The 10,408-nt window shown below is 49.6% G+C and overlaps 1 protein-coding gene and 1 pseudogene across 1 annotated transcript in view; both read right to left on the reverse strand.

The window, feature by feature from the left end:
* The window catches only part of CAMK2D (calcium/calmodulin dependent protein kinase II delta), a 134,222-nt gene that overhangs the window by 104,200 nt on the left and 19,614 nt on the right, over positions 1–10,408 (reverse strand). The window lies entirely within an intron of this gene.
* Positions 4,904–5,022, reverse strand: LOC120589358 (uncharacterized; annotated as a pseudogene).

The raw sequence follows: 10,408 nt of genomic DNA on the forward strand, positions 1-10,408 counted from the left end.
AAATTCCTGCCATTTTCAAGAAGTGCGAACATATTCGTGACACACACGTAGACTATTTACGAGGCTACAGACATGCGCTAAAATGCACTGTCCTGATGCAAGGCGACAGCTCTGGACCTTGGCTGTGGGGATTCGAGCCCTGGCCTGGCACGGCCCCACGCACGCCCACGGTCCCCAGGGTGCAGGGGCCACAGCGTAAACACGGAGATCGCTGGGCCCCATGTTCCGCCCCAGGAGACAGCAAGCACCTTGCTCTTTGTCACCTGCCCCACGGCACTGTAGAAACACACGCTCGCACCCTGCCCCAGCACCGGTCCCCGCTGCCGACCAGCGACGCCTCTCCTGGCTCACTGGGGAAGACGAAGCAAGGATTCTAGTTCAGGCAGGCAGAGCTGCCTGGACCGATGCACACCTGCGCGGGCCCACCTGCGCGCCACGCCGCGCTCCACGCCAGCCGAGGCAGTGCGCGTGACGCGGAGGGTGACCGTGTGCTGTCTGCTGAGAAAGGACAGGGTTAAAGGCTGCTGACTGCGGGTGCAGCCAGGTCACACCGAGGAACGGAACCGCCCGAGATCCAGCTCTCCCCCATGTGACCCGTGTCTCCCCTGGGGTGACTGGAATGGTTTCCCGTAGTAAACACCCCCGCTCAGACTCTCTGAAATAGGAATCCTGTGGAGTCGTCAGCAAGTTTTGTTTGCAGTAGTTTAAACTTCTAATACTTATTTGGAATTTAAACTTTAGTGAAATTTACCCAAAAATTTAATTTCTATTTTATTCAATATAACATAGGTATTTCTATATCTAAACACATTTTGTAAATATATAAAAAATGTTCACATTATCGATTGTTTTATTATCTATTTTTGCTTTTGTATGTATTTAAACTTGATTATATATGTACAATATATGTACATATTAGAATTTCCCAACATATCCTCTGCAATACATTTTAAAAACACTAACACGGCCATGGATAATGCTGTTAAACTTCCATTTTTACAAGAACTGTCTCAATGGAAACCATAACAAGCTTAAGAGAAAATATTTAATGCCGAGAAATTAAAAATTTATACTAAAACTAAAATATCTACTTGTGTAGGTATGAGCAAATTTCTACTCTACTATTTGAACTAAAAGAAAATTTTAAATGAGCTCATGAAATCTGACTTCGAAGAACTGCAAAACTTAACTGAGATGACCACATGACTTACAGCGACACGGTTTTTCCCCAAAGGCTCCTACCAGCATGGAGCTGGCCTTTACATTGAGCCGTGAAAACACGATCTACAAAGCGGTGTGTGACGGCCACCACGGTGAGGTGGCCTGCGGTTCGCTTGCTGGGAGCCCGTCACCGGGCCGTCACCGACACCCTGCTACGCAGCCCCTGTCCTTCCATCCTCTGCACATAAAGAACATCCAAACACTAAATGATTTTCAGGGTGAAGAGGGTGTGTGATTCCTAATTGGTCTCGAATTTGCAATTTAAAAAAATAAGCATCATTTCCACTAAATATACTTATTCCTTATTTGATTTTCCCACGTACCGAGTTCATTCGCCTCCTAAGCAGAGCAGGCACTCTCTAGGTGAGGCGTTGCAGAGGTCACAGGAAGGTCCTTGTCAAAACATCACCGCCACTCTACCAAAAAGGAACCCTTAACTTCCACTTTTAGAAATTCATTATTTCTGTGTAAGTCTTTGAACTTCCTTAAAATGCGAGTATTGTTTGGAAATGAAACTCATTATTCATCCTGACATTTAAAATTTACTGCGTGTGAATTTATCTGCTTGCAACAGATTTCTGCAGGAGAGGCTACAGTCACCAATTTCTGAGGGACAGAAGCAAGCTGGAGGGAAGGCTGGGGTAGCTGACAATGAACTCCAGCCTACTTGAGGATGCCCAGGAATGGCCCAGGGGGACGATGGTTGTTTGTGTTTATTTTAAATTACTCGTTACCTATAGAGTTAGGTTCAAGGTCATAAAGAGTTACAATTTAAGCTGAAGGCAGTAGCGTTTTCCCAGGTGCATGCTCACCTGGAAGCTGCACACACGTGAGGCTTTTCTCTTGGCTCACGCAGGTATAACCACCAGCAATGGCGACATGCATTACTGCCTTCACCTGGCATTAGACAACGGGAAAGTCCCAGGGGGCATCCACACACCACCAGGCACTAGCTCTCTTCACAGCAACTCCTCTGTCTCTCTAACCCCGAAACTGCAAAAACTCGAATCACCTTGACTACCTTTTTGTTTGTGGTTCTGTGATAGCTTAAGTAGGGAGAAAATAATATAACAAAAAACACCCATCACCACATTTAAACCAAAACTAGCAGTTCACCATATTTGTTTCCAATCTGTTTTCTCACAAGAAGGAAGTCATGTTTTTAGCAACTACTTCTCAGTTTTAATTTCCAGGGGGAACTGTCATCGTCCCAGATGTTACAGGTAAGGTTTCCAAGATCAAGTGCGTTTGGGACATGCCGTGAACTATATACACACCTCCTACTTAGAAATGCTCAGCTTGTCACAGGGGGAGAGCCGTCGCTCCCAGGCCTTTTTCTGGAAAACGTGACACTTGGAAGCAGGACAGGCCACACTGTGCCCGCTGTGCCTCTGGCGCGAGGCCGCTAACTTCGCCCCTGCAGCGACACGCTCCGGGACCGCCCATCTCGGTCACTTGCCGTGACGGGAGTGAAACGCATGGGTCGCGACGGAATCTGCTGTCTGTTAAGCTAAGTCTACATTTCTGAGCACGGCCTGAGATTTTAACAGTCAAGCGGGACCTGCAGAGCCCAAGCTCACGGCCGTGCGCCCGAGGAAGTGCTTTTCCGTTCCATCGATGCCGCCTTGTCCTCGACGAGGACTGAACATGTCATGAGCATGAGGAGCTCACCTCTAAGCCAAACGTCGCCTTCGATAAGTATTTTTTAAATAACTGCGCAAAAGTAACGACACGCAGCAAAGTGTACTCGCGACAACCTGCGCCGGCTTCAACCCTCACGGCGCAGACGGACAGGACCGACAGGAACCGCGAGTGAACAATCTGAGCGACTGCGTCGCCTCGCGGGGCATTCGTCCTGGAACCCTCCGCACCGCCACGAAACGGAGGGGAGGCGACTCGACTCGCAGTGACGAGGGTGACGAGACAGGTCCAGGGCTCGCACCCGTACCAAGCCGGCGCCAGCACTGCAGGCCCCCGGGACGAGGGAGGACGTGCTGCCACCGCCCTCGCCTCGGCTTCTAGTTCGAACCCTGCACTCAGCGCCGTGACGGTCTTTCCGCGCCGCCGCGGCTTTGGGCAGCGTGAACGTCCTTCTACAGTTCTTTCGGTTTTAAAAACTTCTTTTTCTTTCACCAGTGTGGTGTCCAATTGCTTTCCCAGGCTTTGGCATGCTAAATCTGTTTTCCATTTATTTTCTTTTCTTTTGCATTTAAAGACTGTGCTTTCCTCCTCAGGGTTTCTACTATCCAAATGTCCATTTCTGAGAAAATTTAGAAGTAAGAACGCATTAAAATCCTCCTTAATAAGCTTGAGACGTGGGATTGAGAATGAATCTCATTAAATGAAAATAAACCAGGAACGAATTTTGAAGAAAGAAAATGATAGCAAAGGGTCTCGGGTTGAGCAGCATCAAAAACTTGTGAAAATCTAACTGATTATTTCTTTTAGAAAGTAATGGCTAAAAAAGATAAATGCCCATGACAATTCTGGAAAGATGCTCAGGTAACTACTAACAGAGAAACTGATTATTTTTGCAAAGTGGAGACAAGGTTTGATGAAGAATGTTTAGGTTTTCACTTTGTAACTGTAGCCTGCTGAATTTTATTCATAGAGACGAATTACTCTTAAGGACATAAAACATTTTTAAGCATGTGTTCTGCATCAAACTTAGCTTGCCTGGAGAGGGACAAGTCCTTCGCCTCACTAAGCCACTAATGTGGAGTAAAGCCACCTTGTCCTAAATAGTTCACAAGAAGCTTCTAGTAGCTACTAATAGGTTCAATCTGCTTATGACAAATCACTTTAAAATTCACTACCGACACACATTTCTGGAGAGGCTACAAAGCACTGGAAACAGTTTTGGCCCTGGCGCTGCCCGTAACGGTTCATTTATGACAGTCCTAACCGTGGTTGGGATCTGAAGGACGCTTCCGTGGACCCTACAACGTCTGCGCACGCTGACATTCTCTTGCCTCTAGGGAAGGCAGCTCACATAACGGCGATACAGTAACAGTGCAGCGGCCCCTCAGCCGCGGTTTCAGTTAGCCACTGTCAACTGTGGCCTGCAAATATTAAATGGAAAATTCCAGAAATAAGCTATTCGTTAAACAATTCATACGTTTTAAATCGTGCACTGTTCTGAGCAGCGTGATGAAATGTCGAAACATGCTGCTCCGCCCCACCCGGGACGTGGGTCACCTCTCTGTGCGGAGTACACAGGCTCCCCGTGGACACTCCCCGGCCCTGGTCGCTTGGTGCCCATCTCACGGCCAAATCACGGTGCTTGTGTTCAAGTGGCCCTTGGTTTATTATTAACGCCCCAACGCCATTCTCGTAACTTTTCTTACTGTGCACTGTTACAATGTCCTTTTTCATTATCGGTCACTGTTACTGTGCCTAATTTATGAATTAAACGTTGTCACTGGTTTGTGCGTATAGGAAAACAGGATACGTGGCGTGTGGCACTGCCCCGGGTTCCAGGCAGCCAACGGGGTTCTGGAACTCGTGCACCATGGATAACGGGGGACAAAAGTGTAGCTAAAAATTCTACGAGAGCCGTGAGCTCCTCTTGCCTTAAAGAGTCCCACGGGTTCTGTCTTCAAAATATATCAGAACACAACCACTTCTCTCTGCTGAATCACTGCCCAATACACAACCGTTTCTCTTGTTTGGGTTTTTTTTACACCTACAGCACTCGGTATTCCCAGGTGGTCTCCCATCCAAGTACTAACCAGGCCCGACCCTGCGTAGCTTCCAAGATCAGACGAGATCGGGCACATTCAGGGTGGCGTGGCCGTAGACTTGTTTGGGTTATTTTAATAGCCTCCTGACTGTGCTTGCTGCTTATGCCCTGGCCCCAGAGGTAGTGGAGGGATCATTTAAAGATATGTCAAATCACAGAAAATCCCAAGGAATCTATGAAAGAAAAATCAAGGTCACAGAATATAAGATCAATACACAACAAATAATCATATCTCCAGATGTTAGCAATGAAGATGTAGAGACAGATATTAAAACAGAAAACCATTCACGATTGCTAAAGAAAGCGGGCTACCGAGTACAAATGTTGCAAAACACGCACAGGATCTGTGTGCCTAAATCACAAAGCACTGATGAAAGAAATCTCTAGAACGTCTAAAAGAATTTTGAAAAAAAATAAAGGAGGAAGACTCGCCCTGCATGAGAGAGAGTTACGATGCACAGTGGTCCGGAGCGTGGCACTGGAGGGGTCAGGCGCACAGACCAGTGGGACGGGACAGAGAACCCAGAGACAGGCGCACACGCTGTGCCCAGCTGGCTTCGGGCAGAGGCGCAAAAGCAGCTCAGGGGAAGAAGCAGCCTCTCCAACAAGCGATGCCTGATATACACAGGCCAAAACCGAAACCTCAGCCTAAGCCTAACACTTACACAAAACCTGAACTCAAAAGAGAAAATTTCTTAAAAAATAAAATTTTCAGTATTTAGGGCTACGCCAAGAGTTTTCGGCTTGGACTCCGAAACACTACCCATTAGAGGAAAAACCGATCTATTGGACCTCGTCAGAGTTAAGAGACTCTGCTGGGAGCACAGACGACAAGCTACAAGGTGGGAGAACTGATCTGCAAACCACGCAGCAGAGAAGGGACCCTCAACGCTCAAGAGGGAAACCGAAAGGCCCAGTCAGAAAACGGCAAAAGACGCGAACGTTCGACTCCAGAGGAAACACCAAGGAAACCGAACCGTGAAAAGGACTTGAAAAGAGGGTCGACGGGGCTGGCCCTGGAGGAAGCGCAAGTCAAAACCACAGTGAGACGCCGCTGTGCACTGATCGGAGCGGCTAAACGCAGGCGACAAGTGCTGGTGAGACGCAGAGGAACTAGATCATCGCTTCTGGCCGCGGGAACTGCAACGGCTCGGCCGCTCTGGGAAACAGCCTGGCAGTTTCTGATAAAGTAAACATGCAATCACCAGACGCCCAGCGACTGTCCTCCTGGGCATGTGTCCCCAAGAACTGAAATCCAGGCTCATATACGAACCTTTACGCGAATGTTCGCAGCAGCTTCATAATGGCCCAAACCGGGAACAACAGGGATGTCCTGACGGGGGTGGTTGACCTCACGGAAGAGTAAAAAGGTCACGACATCCACACATGCAATAAACTGGACGAGTCTCCAGGGCATTACGCTGAGCTTTAAAAAGCCAGTCTCAAAAGGCGACACACTGCACGGCTCCAGGAACACGACGTCCTCCGAGTGGCGAAGCCAGGGCGATGGGAGATTCGGTGGCTGTGGGGGGCTGGGCCGGACAGGGGGAGGCACGGGCAGCAACTCCAGAGGACAGAGGACCTTCCTCACTGTCTGTCGGCTGTGCTGGTGGCTGTGCTGGCGGCTGTGCTGGCCACGAGGGGGCGGAATCAGAGGCCTCGACACACACGGGAGCACACGCAGGGCTGGCGGGCCGCATCGGTGTCAACTTCCTGGCCGTGCCACTGCTCTAAAGTCTGGCTAGATGTCACCGTCGGAGGAATCCGACGTGAAGGGTGCATGGGATCTTTCAGTATTAATTCTTATCATCGCATGAATCTACGATTACCTCAGAATAAACAATTTTTAAAAATATGTGGGTTTAAATAACTCAGTATTTAAAGAGGAATTTTTAACTTTAAATGCTAACACCGGAAAATAAATTTTAACATCAACAATCTAAGCTTCTGAAGCCTTAAGAAGCTAGAAACTAGCCAAGGGCTGGAAAGGAAGTGACTGTCCCCAGACGGGCGGGTGGGCTGACATGTCACCGTGTCGCTCGGTGGGACACACTCCTGGGCAGCGGCGGAGAACGAGCAAGGAGGCAACGCACGAGCCTCCACGATGCTGCGCCCCCTGCACCCGCGGGCGCGTCCTGTCTGCTCACACTCATGCAACGTCCGAGCACGGCCAAGGCCAGTTTCGGTGACAGGAGCCAGGGAGTGGCCGTCTACAGGCTGGGAGGGTGTCGGGTGTCCCGCAGGGCAGAAACCTTCGATGTCTGTCTGGGGAGGTGGCCACCCAGGCGGATACGCCGGACCGAACCGCGGGGCGAAGCGCTTCGGTGTGCGCGTCTCACGCACGGGAGCTGCCCGGTGCGGCGCGCTGTGTCTGCAGCGGCCAGCTGCGCGGTCAGCGGGAACCGGGTCCGTTCCGAAGGCACCAGTTCTTCTCTGTGACCTTGGGGACATCCCTCCAGTCCTAGGCCCCTCGGTTTCCCTTTTTTTCCAAGTGGAGATAAGAAAAGCACCTACGTCAAAGGATTATTGTGAAGAGTAAAGCGATAACGGGTTAGAACGCAGGGCAGAGATGAGTCAGAGCTGAACCCGCCGCTGTTGTAAATTCACTGTGACCGAAGCTGTCCCCGGAACACGCAGACACAGTCACGAGCGAGCACACACGGTACTCCACCTAAAAGCAGTCTCTCGCCACGGGAGGTCGCGACAAAAAGCCTCTTACCACTATGACGGAGTTACGGTCAGAAAACACGATTACTGTGACATTGCGTTTCCGTGGACAACGCAAACGAGGGATTAACTCTGCAGCCGTAATCTCCGTAGATTACGGGCAAAACCAGGAGACCTCAAGCCGCGGAGCAGCAGCAGCCTCCCTGCACGTGGCCGTCCCAGCCGGCGTCACAGCTGCCCCCACGCCTCCCGCAGCCCGACGACTGGGCCGGAGCCACCGGAACGGGGATCCCGAGCCCGCCCTGGCCCAGCCCCGGCTGTCCACAGCCTCCTTTCGCGACTGTCCTCAGCAGAGCCTCTCCCGCCGCCCTGCCTATGGCCGGCCTCCGGACCAGTGCCACTGGGTCACCCACGGCACTTGTCAACTCCTGCATGGCGCATGCACACGCACACGCACACGCACACGCACTCTCCGGGCGGCGGCCGCAGCTGCCTCTTCTCCCGCACCAGCGTTCCGCTTGAGTCCGTTTTAAAGCGTCCAGGCGTGAGCACGCGTCAGGGATCCGAGTACTGAACACTGGCCTGGTCCAGAACCGCCCTCGGCGAGGCCGGCCGGCCCCCTTCCAACCGCTGAACGCCTCCTCTGCGTTTGTCCTGCTTTTTTTCAGCCACTTTTGTTTTCAATGACTGAAAATATTCCCGATAAAGAAAACTCAAGTGGTCAGCCACGAGCATAAGTCCAAATAAAATGCTAACGATGTTGAAATTATCAAAGATTAATTTGCCACTGGATTGAAAGCTCGGTATAGTTCCAGAAGCACCGCTGTGGAGAGGAGAGTTGCTGAGTGTGTTTTTACGTAAAAGTCAAAGGCCACTTCACTTCGTGAGTGTATAATAGAGGCTCTGCTCGAGCACGCATGCTTAGGGAATGATATCACATGAATGGCCTTCTCTTCATGAGTAAACTGTGATGCACCCATCTGATTTTAATGGGCCTCTTCGGAAAGTGACTACCCGACATCTGCCTTTTAAAATAAGCACACAAAGCAACTCTGTTTATGACTCAGCCACGGGCGAGCCACAGGGAGGCCAGACATGCGCAGAGGAGGGCAAGCCTCCATTCCGCCGTCAAGCAGAACTGACAGAAAAATGGTTTTTAACGAAAAAATAACTTCATTTTAAAAATCGGAAAGACTCTGCCTGACTTCTGTAGAATGAATTAACAGAAATTTTGTTTGCAATTCTCATGATTAACAATCTTTCTCTTTTCAATATGGGTAATTGGTGTGTTTTAGCTTTTGGTTGCGGGTATAAAACAGAATCTTTGCCCCCACGGCCCTGGGAAGCATAGAAGGTCAAGGGTCACGCAGCGGGGGTGATGAGTGCAGTTGCTCCCCCCCCTCTTATCTGTGCTCGGCTCTTTCTGAGACATGTGACACGGGCATGGAGGGCGCTGTGGGGGTTTCCACCGCACGTAACCCAGAGCTGGCAGCTGGGAGGAAAGGTCACAGAGCCACATGCTGAATCATGACTCACGAATTTACAGGGCGATATTCTGCTACATCTGAACATAGGACTCTTTATGCTGTTCTTGTTCCCTGCTGTAGTAAGCTCTTGAATTTTCACCTGAAAAACAGCTTCTGCAAGGGATGGCGCCTGAGCGGTCACTCAGCAAGCATGCGAGTCGAACGCGAAACTGCAGCCACTGCGGGAGGGGCTCCGCCCCGCCACCGCGCGAGCCGGCCCGCGGCCTGGGAAGACTGGTTATTAAAATGGCAACGCTCTTGTCATCAAGACACGACCAATTTCAAAAGCGAAGGAGAAACACGTTTTACCTGAACACGTCTATTTCTGTAAGAGCGACACTGTGCGCGTGTTAACGCGAAGGGAGCGCTGCAGGGAAACCGTGAAATGGGGACGCCGCACGTGAGTTTTTAAAGCGCCTCAAAAAAACTTTAGCTGATTTTACTTTTAACAGTTTTAGGAAAATGAAAAAAAAAGTCAGAAAAAAATTCGACTTAAATGAATCAGGATTTTTTTTATTATTTTAACTCGCAACCTTCTTAGGCTATAATGTATAATCACCAAATGAATAATGCGGATTCAAAAATGATCCGAGACACGTAGGAACTACAGCGCTCACAAAACGAGACACAAGGACATTACTTGCCTATGAGAGAAGCCACAGCGTCAGCAGCAGACAGCAGCCTCGGCAGAGTGACACAGAGGACGGCAGATGTGACACCTGCCTTTAGAAGGTGACACCTTCATGCGGCCACATGAAGTTCATGGAGATAAATGAAGTGTCAATGGTGCTTTACGACGTGCAGAGTGCCTTCATATGAAGTCACGTGATTCTCTCAATAACCCTGAGAGATATGCAGGACAAGGCCACTAAGGATGGTTCTAGAAGGAGGAAGTGAAGCTCATAGAGCACAGCTGCAGTAACTTAACAAACGGCGATTTTCTAGGAAGCAAGAAGTGGCTGAGAAAGTTTTACTTTTAACATAAAACGATTAGAAAGAAAAGAAAAACAGAAAGGAGGCTGGAGAGGGCAGATGAAAGTCAAGTTACATTAGGGAACGGGTATTTATGTAGCACATTAGCAACTTCACCTCTGTAAATGGCAACAGAAGATAAGAATTCCCAAAACTTTCTACAGAAGAAAGTGGCTAATATTCCGAATATCAGAAATGATGAAAACGGAACTATCCTTTTATCTCTTTTATTAGAACATCAGAAAGACTTAAAAAGACTCTACCACCTTTATGTGACCGC

The sequence above is a fragment of the Pteropus medius genome, unplaced genomic scaffold, assembly GCF_902729225.1.
Source record: "Pteropus medius unplaced genomic scaffold, Ma_sr-lr_union100, whole genome shotgun sequence".
Classification (NCBI taxonomy): domain Eukaryota; kingdom Metazoa; phylum Chordata; class Mammalia; order Chiroptera; family Pteropodidae; genus Pteropus; species Pteropus medius.